Source organism: Gekko japonicus, unplaced genomic scaffold (genome assembly GCF_001447785.1).
Source record: "Gekko japonicus isolate JY-2015 unplaced genomic scaffold, Gekko_japonicus_V1.1 scaffold4139, whole genome shotgun sequence".
NCBI lineage: Eukaryota > Metazoa > Chordata > Lepidosauria > Squamata > Gekkonidae > Gekko > Gekko japonicus.
The window spans coordinates 70,492-80,384 of NW_015174375.1; the positions used below are offsets into that span (position 1 = coordinate 70,492).

The following is a 9,893-nucleotide window of genomic DNA, read 5'->3' on the forward strand; positions in this document are numbered from 1 at the left end:
AACAAAAGTCCGCATGGTCAAAGCAATGGTATTCCCAGTAGTCACGTATGGCTGCGAGAGTTGGACAATAAGGAAGGCCGAGCGCCGAAGAATAGATTCTTTTGAACTATGGTGCTGGAGGAGACTATTGAGAGTCCCTTGGACTGCAAGAAGTTCAAATCAGTCAATCCTAAAAGAAATCAACCCTGACTGTTCCCTGGAAGGCCAGATAATGAAACTGAAGCTCAAATACTTTGGCCACCCAATGAGAAGGGAGCACTCCCTGGGGAAGACCCTGATGCTGGGAAAGATTGAAGGTCAAAGAAGACGGGGACGGCAAGGGATGAGATGGTTAGACAGTATCATAGATGATACTGTAAGCTTTCTGCTGTTCTGCTGCTTCAGACCAAAATGTCTGCCCGCCTGAATTCTTAAGGCAGTTATACATGCTTATTAGACTCCCTTATCAGTCTGCATGCTGATCTGAACAACTCATTCTGTTGAATGTGTTGGTTGCCCCCTAACAACTTCTGGCTATCAAGAGCCAGTTTGGTGTAGTGGTTAAGTGCGAGGACTCTAATCTGGGAGAACCGGGTTTGATTCCCCACTCCTCCACTTTCACCTGCTGGATGACCTTGGGCAATCCATAGTTCTGGCACAGCTGTTCTTGAAAAAGAGCAGTTTCTGTCAGAGCTCTCTCAGCTCACAGGGTGTCTGTTGTGGGGAGGGGAAGGGAAAGGAGTTTTGTAAGCCGCTCTGAGACTCCCTTGGGTAGTGAAGGGCGGGGTATAAATCCAATCTCTTCTCTTCTTCTTCTTCTTGTTTCAAAGACAACTGCCTATCACAACTTCACTTTAGACTGAAGGAATTCTCCCTCTACCTACAATCACTGCTATTTACTGGAAAATGTGTTGTTTTACCTGTACTGCCTAACTCTCACAAACTGCTTTCCTGAACACCCTTTTGAACTTCCATTATGCTGTTCACACTTCCATTATGCTACAAGAGCAGCTGCTTGCAGGATGCTGCCATAAATTCACTCCAAACCCAGTGCTCAGCAAATACCTCTGGAGTTCATGGCTGTGGGATGACATCATAGCGCGCGCACACTTCCCAGGCGGCACACACAGGAATAGCTGCTTAGAAGTGCCCAGTATAATGAGGTGCTAATGATAGGTTTTGAGTAGCCCAGCCAGTATTCCTAGAGCCCCAGCCTAAGATTAGAGTCAGAACAAATAAGGGGAAATCGCCGCTCCACCACCCACTATGCTGGAGTCCTGCACGCTCATGCTGGGGGATTGTTTGTATTCGGTCTTAATACTTTCACGGGAACCCTGACAGCTGAAAAGTACCATACCAAAAAAATAAAAAAAAATAAAAACCAATGGCCAAGAAGCCACAAAGAGGGGCAGCTACCTCGAGCGCGGGTCCCTTACACCAGGGCTTCCGAAAACGGTGACGGTTTCTTCAAGACTGACTTTTTGCATTCTCCCAAACTCACTTTAGCGGATCACGTTGACATATATCGGACCCCACCCTCAACACAAATCCCACAGGGATCTCTCCATCTCACAGCGACTGAGCAAAGTGAAAATGCAAATAGAAAGAACACTGAAGGGAACCTTTTCTAAGAACCAAAGCAGTTCTAAAAAAAACTGTTAATTCCTTGGGCTAAAGAACCGCAAAGAAGAGACACTTTTCACATAAGGTCTTGGGCGTCAGTGCACAACGGCAGCAGCAGTCAGACGGACCTCACGGACTCATTCCTTCTGAATGAACAGTTTTAATCTCTGTTTTAATACAGTAGTCTACCTATATGTCGGAATAATATTTCAGTCCTACCTAAAGAAGCCTTTTTTCGACTTTGCAGTTTGACAGTCAGATATTTACAGTTACCAAAACAGTTTTCCTGAAGATTTTTGGGACAGTACTCACTGAGCTAGCAACAGTAAACCTGGCAGGAGGATATAAAATGCACAGCATAATAGCTGACAGTATAAGCTATGATCCAAGGAGTCTGAGATGTAAATCTCAAGCTACTCCCTCTCAGTCTCCTGTCTGCCAGAGAGGAACAGTGACAGCAACTACAACTACTACTACTAGGGTTCCTTACAAGAATTGTAAGGTATTCCTTGTAAGAATGACTGTGATAACACATAGGTCCTTTCTGCATTTGCCTGTCACTCCTGATTTTCTCAGTGTCCGGGTTGAGGCAATTTAAGTCCACGGCAAAACAGCATCCAAATAACCCCGGGGCAACAGCAGGCTGAAACCGGGCTGACCACTGAAGGGAGGTAATGTAATGCAGAATGGGGGAAAAGAAGGTTGAGCTCGATTTTAGTGCAGAATTACTTGGAGGCCACCACAGTGAACATGGATTAAAACAGGGGCGTCGGACTCATTTGTTATGAGGGCCGGATCTGACACAAATGAGACCTTGTTGGGCTGGGCCATGTGTGTCATAAAATGTAATGCCAGGTAGTGGAGATATAAACTTTATAAAGGACACAAACACAAAGGGTTTTTTTTTTACTTAAAATAAAAACATGCTTAAAACATTAGCACTCTTGCAATATTTTATTTAACGGTATCTGATAAATGATACCTCTTGCTCTGAATTATGGCATCAAAATGTCTGTGCTGTTGCAGTCTTGAGAATGCTGTTCAGGTGTGTATCTGTAAGCTGCAAACCTACAATGATGCAGCAGCAGCAGAACTGGAAGAAGAAGCAGAAGACAGCCAGTTCCACTGCAGGCCTGATAGAAGCCCTCCGGGGGCTGATCAGGCCCCTGGGCTGCATGTTTGACACCCCTGGATTACAAGGAGAGTGCAGAAAGGGCCACAGATTCAAGTGGGTAATCGTGCTGAAGCAGCAGAACAAAGTCTGAGTCCAGTGGCACCTTTAAGAACAACAGAGTTTTGTTCTGGGTACAAGCTTTTGGGTGCATGCATGTTTCTTCAGATGCACTGAAAGAGAAGCAACCAACCATTACATATATGTAGAGAGTGAGGAGGGTGTTGCCAGGAAATGCAAATTAGAGATACATTACAGAAGCTAACATCATCCAGTTTTCGCCTCTGCTTGTAAACTCTTTTATTATGCCATATGCTAATTTGCTGCTGTTCACAGGTCTTACCAATTGCCTTCATCCAGTCTTAACCAGGGGTCATTTCGTAGAAAAAGAGGTGCAGGAGCTCATTAGCATAACTTATTTGCATATGGCACACCCCCTGACATCACCGGAAGTGTGTCAGAAGGCAACACCCACCACTCAGGCTCCACTGGACTGTTTTGGATTGCTAGCTATTGGGGGGGTGGGAGGAACGTGCAGATCTGTCCTCGCAGAGGAGGGAGAGCTTGTACCTGAATAAAACTGGGTCTTAAAGGTGCCACTGGACTGTTTTGGGCCGGGGGGGGGCTCTGCAACTTACCTGGCTGCTTCTTGCTCTGACTGAAGGCTGCTGGGAGCAGGGGGCGGGGCTTGTTGCATGTGCCCGCCCCCTGGGCTCTTTACTGCCGGAGCTCCGCTCCTGTGCGCTCCTGCAGGAAATGACCCCTGGTCTTAACTAAATTTACTGCTCAGTTACTTATGCATCTTGACTCTAATTGGCCATTCCTGGCAACACCCTCCTCACCCTCTACCTATAATGTAATGGTTGGTGACCTCAATGTATCTGAAGAAGAGGGCATGCACATGAAAGCTTATACCCAGAATAAAACTTTGTTGGTCTTAAAGGTGCCACTGGACTCAAACTTTGTTCTGTAATAACACATGGGGAACACTGAAAGTGCTAGACCACTATATCTAATTCTCAAGAGGGCCAAGTCGGTGGATACATAAATCCTGAGTCTGGAGCAAAAAAGGTGCCTCTTTCTACAAACCTGGAAAACACCCCAGGTTTGCAGAAGAATCTGAAATCTTAAAAACATATAAAAGGAGTGCCTGTAGCTTTAAGAATCCGATGCCCTCAGTGGCCACTGCTAGGAAACCGCAACAGTGTTAGGCCACTCACACAATAAATACTGCTTAAAATGGGGATTGAAATTGAACAAACTCCGGAGGACGGCGGAAGACAGGAGGGCCTGCAGTGATGTGGTCCGTGGGATCCCGAAGAGTCGGACTCGACTGTCCAACTGAACAACAACAAAATGGGGGTGGGCCAGATAAAAGATAGGTTGGCAGATGGGTGAGAGGGAGGCTGGGAAAGAGGAAAGCATTGACAGAAGGAAGGAAAGTGAGGGTCCCCCCCCCCAAGTCCTTACACATTTCCTACTATGTAACTGGGCCCAGCTTAGCAGCCAAAAACTGCACAACAGGGGCACAGTTTTCTCACATAGAAGCTCCAGGGCAGGGGGGAAAGGGAGGAGGAGGGAAAGCTGAAGATGCGGGGGTAGATAAAGAAGAAGAGAAGGATGCAGGAAAGGGAGAGAGGCTATGGGGGCTTTCAGGGAAGGGAAAGAAAAGAGGAAACTGTGGAGGAAGGAAAATTAGATACCCCCTCTCCCAAAGTCCTTGCGGGTCCCCTACTTGTGTGAACTACTTAATGAAGAGCCCCCTTTTTAAAAAGATGAAACCCTGATGGGAGTTGCAAAATTAGTTAGCTACGTAAATTTTGCATGTCTGTGCAGCATAGTAATCACTATACCAAGTCACAGAGTTACCAAGTTTGGAGGAGAGATTAACTGTATGGTTTCTCTCTGTGCACACTTTTTGGGTTTTTTGGTCCGTCAAGTCACAATTGACTTACGGCAGCCCCACAGGGTTTTCAAGGCAAGAGATGTTCAGAGCTGGTTTGCCACTGCCAGTCTCTGCGTCAGGACCCTGGGCAATTCTTTGAGGTCTCCCATCCAAATACTAATACAATATTTTTTCTGAGCACTCTGGCTTGTTCTTTGGTCCTCATTCAGCTCCTGCTAAGGAGGTCTGCACGCATACACAGGCCTAACATGTGCACAGCGCTTGCAGGATCAAGAACTGAAAGCACATTTAAAAAAATGCATAAATGCTGAAATATTAACGTTACTATAATGCTTTCTTTTTATTTTCTCATCGATATGATTGACAGCTTAGGCAATAATATAATGGCACTAAACATAATTAAGGTTGTTATGGATAATACTACAATGGTATAAATATTAAGTGTTCTCTGAAATAATGCTATATCCGAGACCATAAAAATAGTTTTTGACGTATATATGAACCTAGTTTATTGTTATCCTTTTTATTTTTAGAAATGCTCTTAAAATGTACTCTTTGATTATAGTTCGTTTACGACAACCGTAGTGGTAGTAAGATGTAATGGGACATGTAAGGTAATAATCAATGTATAACCGTTAATAGTAACTAATGGTAATAAAGGCTAGGTTTTAATAATAAATGCATACAGTATGTAAAAACCTTCCTAATACTATGTATCTTAAATGTTTATGATAAATGCTCTGTATTTACTCTGATGTTGATCGTCCTTGTTATGAATAAGTTAAGGATTATTATAATATCTATATCTCCCCTTGTTTTTTGTATCCCTACATTAATCATAAATAACAACAACAATAATAAAAAGCTATTTAAAAAAAGAACTGAAAGAAGAAGAGGAGATTGGATTATACCCTGCCCTTCACTACCCAAAGGTGTCTCAGAGCAGCTTACAAACTCCTTTCCCTTCCCCTCCCCACAACAGACACCCTGTGAGGTAGGTGGGGCTGAGAGAACTCTGTCAGAGACTGCTCTTTTTCAAAAACAGCTCTTATCAGAACTACGGCTTGCCCGAGGTCATCTAGCCAGGTGCAAGTGGAGGAGTGGGGAATCAAACTCGGTTCTCCCAGTTTAGAGTCCGCACACGTAACCACTACACCAAACTGGCTCACATTTAAAAGCACACTTAAAAAAATGCATACATGCTGAAGGTGACTACTGGTGCGGCGCTGCTTTCAATGGGATGAGTGCGCTTCCCAATCCATGCCTCAGAACCACCAGCCACATACAGATGCCTTTTTTACGTGCAACTAGAGCAGGAGTATGGCGCCTCACTGTAGTTAATGCTGTATATCTTCTGTACTAAAGTGTGAAGCGCAACAGAAGGCTATACAAACATTCACCACACAGACAGTGCAGCCAAAGTCTGTATATCATTCCAGGGCCAAACAAACAAACTGGTTCCCATCTAGACTACAATAAACCCATTTTCAATCAGAACTACAACACAACACATCAGTATACGTACTTCCGTGACCACTTAAATACTCAGCATTTTGTTCATTCCACTAGCAAAATGCTTTGTGACTCCAATTCATCATAGCAGGGCGTAAACAACTGACTGAGAAGCCCAGTTTTGTTCTGTTATCATGTTCAATTCGTTTCCCTTTCCTCCTTTCTGTCAAACACTTAGCAAATTATGTAATATATTCTCAAGGCTAAGTAAATCAGATTAGCAGAAATTGAAAGAGCTAGGAAACAGAGTATGTGCTTCCTGTTTCCCATTGAGTTTGTACTTTAGGTAATATTAAGTACACTCCAAATATTGTTTCTCTAAAATCCTGGAAAAAAAATAACATTTTAAGAGTCTTGCTTGACCTAGAGTTGTATCTCATCTTTGGAAAGAGGAAAGTACTTAAGAGTCCTTTTCATAAGGAGATCTTAAACTACGGCAGTTGCGAAACATTTACCATCCTCATGAGTATGAGCTGCTTACCTGTAAACATTATTTTGAGAAGGAGAAGAGATTGGATTTATACCCCGCCCTTCACTACCCGAAGGAGTCTCAGAGCAGTTTACAATCTCCTTTTCCTTCCCTTCCCCCACAACAGACATCCTGCGAGGTAGGTGGGGCTGAGAGAGTTCTTTCGAGAACTGCTCCTGAGAGAACAGCCCTGAAAGGACTTGTGACTGACCCAAGGTCACACCAGCAGCTGCATGTGGGAGGAGTGGGGAATCAAACCCAGTTCTCCCAGATTAGAGTCTGCACTCCTAACCGCTACACCAAATCGGCTCTGTACAAGAGTCTACAGCAATGCCAAATTTGGGAATGTGAATACACATGCCTGAAGGGGGAGAAAGTTCTAAGGTCTGAACAGAAGTCCATGTCTCCAGCTTATTAGATGGGTAATAATTAACTGTGTATGCCACAGGCTGCAGGTGGCAACTGTCCCACACAAGTCCCTCTTGGCTGCAATGGAGGCTACAGCGCTGACAAAGTGCTACACAAGACCACTTCTTGAAAGTAAACTGCGGTGGAAAGACATAAAGTACCACCAAGCTGCAGCCAACTTACAACAACCCTGCAGGGTTTTCAAGGCAAACAAAGATGGTTTGCCATTGCCCACCTCTGCACAGTGACCCTGGACTTCATTGGTGGTCCCCCATCCAAGGACGAACCAGGACCGACCCTGCTTAGCTTCAGAGATCTGATGAGATCTTTAGCCTGGAGAAAAGACGACTGAGGGGTGACATGATTGAGGTTTACAAGATTATGCATGGGAAAGAACAGGCAGAGAAAGAGGTACTTTCCCCCCTTTCTCACAATACAAGAACTCGTGGGCACTCCATGAAACTGCTGAGCGGTTGGGTTAGAACAGATAAAAGTACTTCTTCACCCAAAGAGTGATTAACACATGGAATTCACTGCCACAGGAGGTGGTGGCGGCTACAAGCATGGACGGCTTCAAAAGGGAATTAGATAGACATATGGAGCAGAGGTCCATCAGTGGCTATTAGCCACAAGGTATAGATAGGGGCTCTGGGGCAAGTGATGCTCTGTCTTCTTGGTGCTTGTGGGGGCCAACAGTGGGAGGGCTTCTCATGCCCTGGCCCCACTGCTGGACCTCCTGATGGCCCCTGGTATTTTTGGCCACCGTGTGTGACACAGAGTGTTCGACTGGATGGGCCATTGGTCTGATCCAACATTGGCTTCTCTTATGTCCTTATAGATAAACATATGGAGCAGAGGTCTATCAGTGGCTATTAGCCACAAGGTATAGATAGGAACTCTCAGTCTGGGGCAAATGATGCTCTGTCTTCTTGGTGCTTGTGGGGGCCAACAGTGGGAGGGCTTCTAATGTCCTGGCCCCACTGGTAGACCTCCTGGATGGCACCTCGTGTTTTTGGCCACTGTGTGACAGTGTGTTGGACTAGATGGGCCTTTGGCCTGATCCAACACTGGTGTCTCTTATGTTCTTATGAGATCAGCCTCCCCTGAGTCGTCCAGGTCAGGGCAAGTCAAAGAAAACTTGCAAGAGTTTTTGAAGAGCCCCAAAACCTTTGCTTCGAATGAATTTTCAGCTGCTGTCACTAGACTATTAACATAATAGACAGTTCTGGAAATCCAGCCTGGATTCTGCAGCCTTCACCTAGTTTAACTGAGCAATGCTCAACGAGAGCCAGAGATTTAGGCCTCGTCTGTAGAAAGGCAGACTTGCCCCTTTTAATCCTCAAAGGCAAACCTTGCATCTTAAACTTAGCCATTTTATATCCAAGCATGTGCCCCCCCCCCCCAAGCGCAGGATTTCATATAGGCACAACAGGTTACTCTGAGAGAAAAAAACATACTGAACGATATATTCAAAATACATTTCAGGCCATAAATCCATAACTGGCAAAGTTGCTTTATATGATAACTGCGCTCCATACAACAAGGTGGCACCTTTAAGACCAAGGTGTGCTTTAAGGTGTGAACTTCTGTGAAGTGTGCGTGCACACAAACACAAAAGCTCACACCTTGAATAAAACTTTGTTGGTCTTAAAGGTGCCACTGGACTCTAACTTTCATACATCCCATATAGCAGTTCAAGCTGCATTGACTTCAAACTTTCATGCAGGACCAAAAAGAATCAGACCCCGAAACACCAAATTTGAAGATGGAGCACAATAACACCCGTTTAATCTATACCTCTTTTATTTTACTTGTTTTATACTCTGGACGCGTTGCCTTCCCTTACTATTTATTACAATACCCTGGAAGCTTCAATTGCAACAAATAGATATCCACAAGGTAAAAGACATTAATCTCCCCACCCCCAGGTTTAAACATAGCAGGCCGAATCCTTTTCGTCGGCAGAAAAGGATGTTTGGATTCTGGGGCTGCATCTGCTGCTGAACTTTGTGCCGCTCTGTCTTTTTACTAGAAGAAAGGTTTGTTTGTTGGCCCCTCGCTCAGGGCAGGAAAGGAATGTAATGCATGCACAGACTCTGCAGTATTTCCTGTTACACTGCCTTTCCAAACCAATGTACTGGGAAAAAATCCAGGCTGGACAACCCAATCCTTGATCTAAAATGAAGGAACGGCGCTCAAAATTGTAGTGTGTGTATAGGTACAGAAATTATCCTACACGGAATGGCTGGCTGTAAATAAACATAGGCGTGATCGTCTAAGCCTTTTTCAAGGCTATGTCGATTCCCAAAAGGAGTTGTATATGTGTCTTAGAGCGATGGTTCCCCCCCTCCCCTTATGCAAATATACCGAAATGGCGTGGAATTTAACAAGCAACCAGGTACAAGAAGGGTGACACGCAGGACAAACCACTGCCTTCTTCAAAAAAATATTATGTTACAATCCTAAAAAATAATAATTACATAAAAATAACAATGTAAATACACTACAATCCTCCTTGCCACTAAACAACCAACAGGGGAGGGGCCCTGGCTCAGTGGAAGAGCATCTGCTTTGCATGCAGAAGGTCCCAGGTTCAATCCCTGGCGCCTCCAGCTAAAAGGAGCAGGCAGGAGTAGAAAGACCTCTGCTTGAGAGCTTGGAGATCTGCTGCCAGCCTGGGTAGACAATACTGACATGGATGGACCAAGGGTCTGATTCAGTAGAAGGCAGCTTCATATGTTCAAGCACTGAACATAGCTCAAAGCAGTACCCCTTACAGACATACGCATACAATCATGGAAGCAGAACAGAATGAAGCAGACTGT

The 9,893-nt window shown here is 44.7% G+C and overlaps 1 non-coding gene across 1 annotated transcript; it reads left to right on the forward strand.

The window, feature by feature from the left end:
- Positions 1-9,608: 9,608 nt before the first annotated feature.
- On the forward strand, positions 9,609-9,680 carry TRNAA-UGC. Its single transcript has one exon. It is a non-coding gene; the product is annotated as a tRNA-Ala (tRNA).
- The last annotated feature ends 213 nt before the right edge of the window (positions 9,681-9,893 follow it).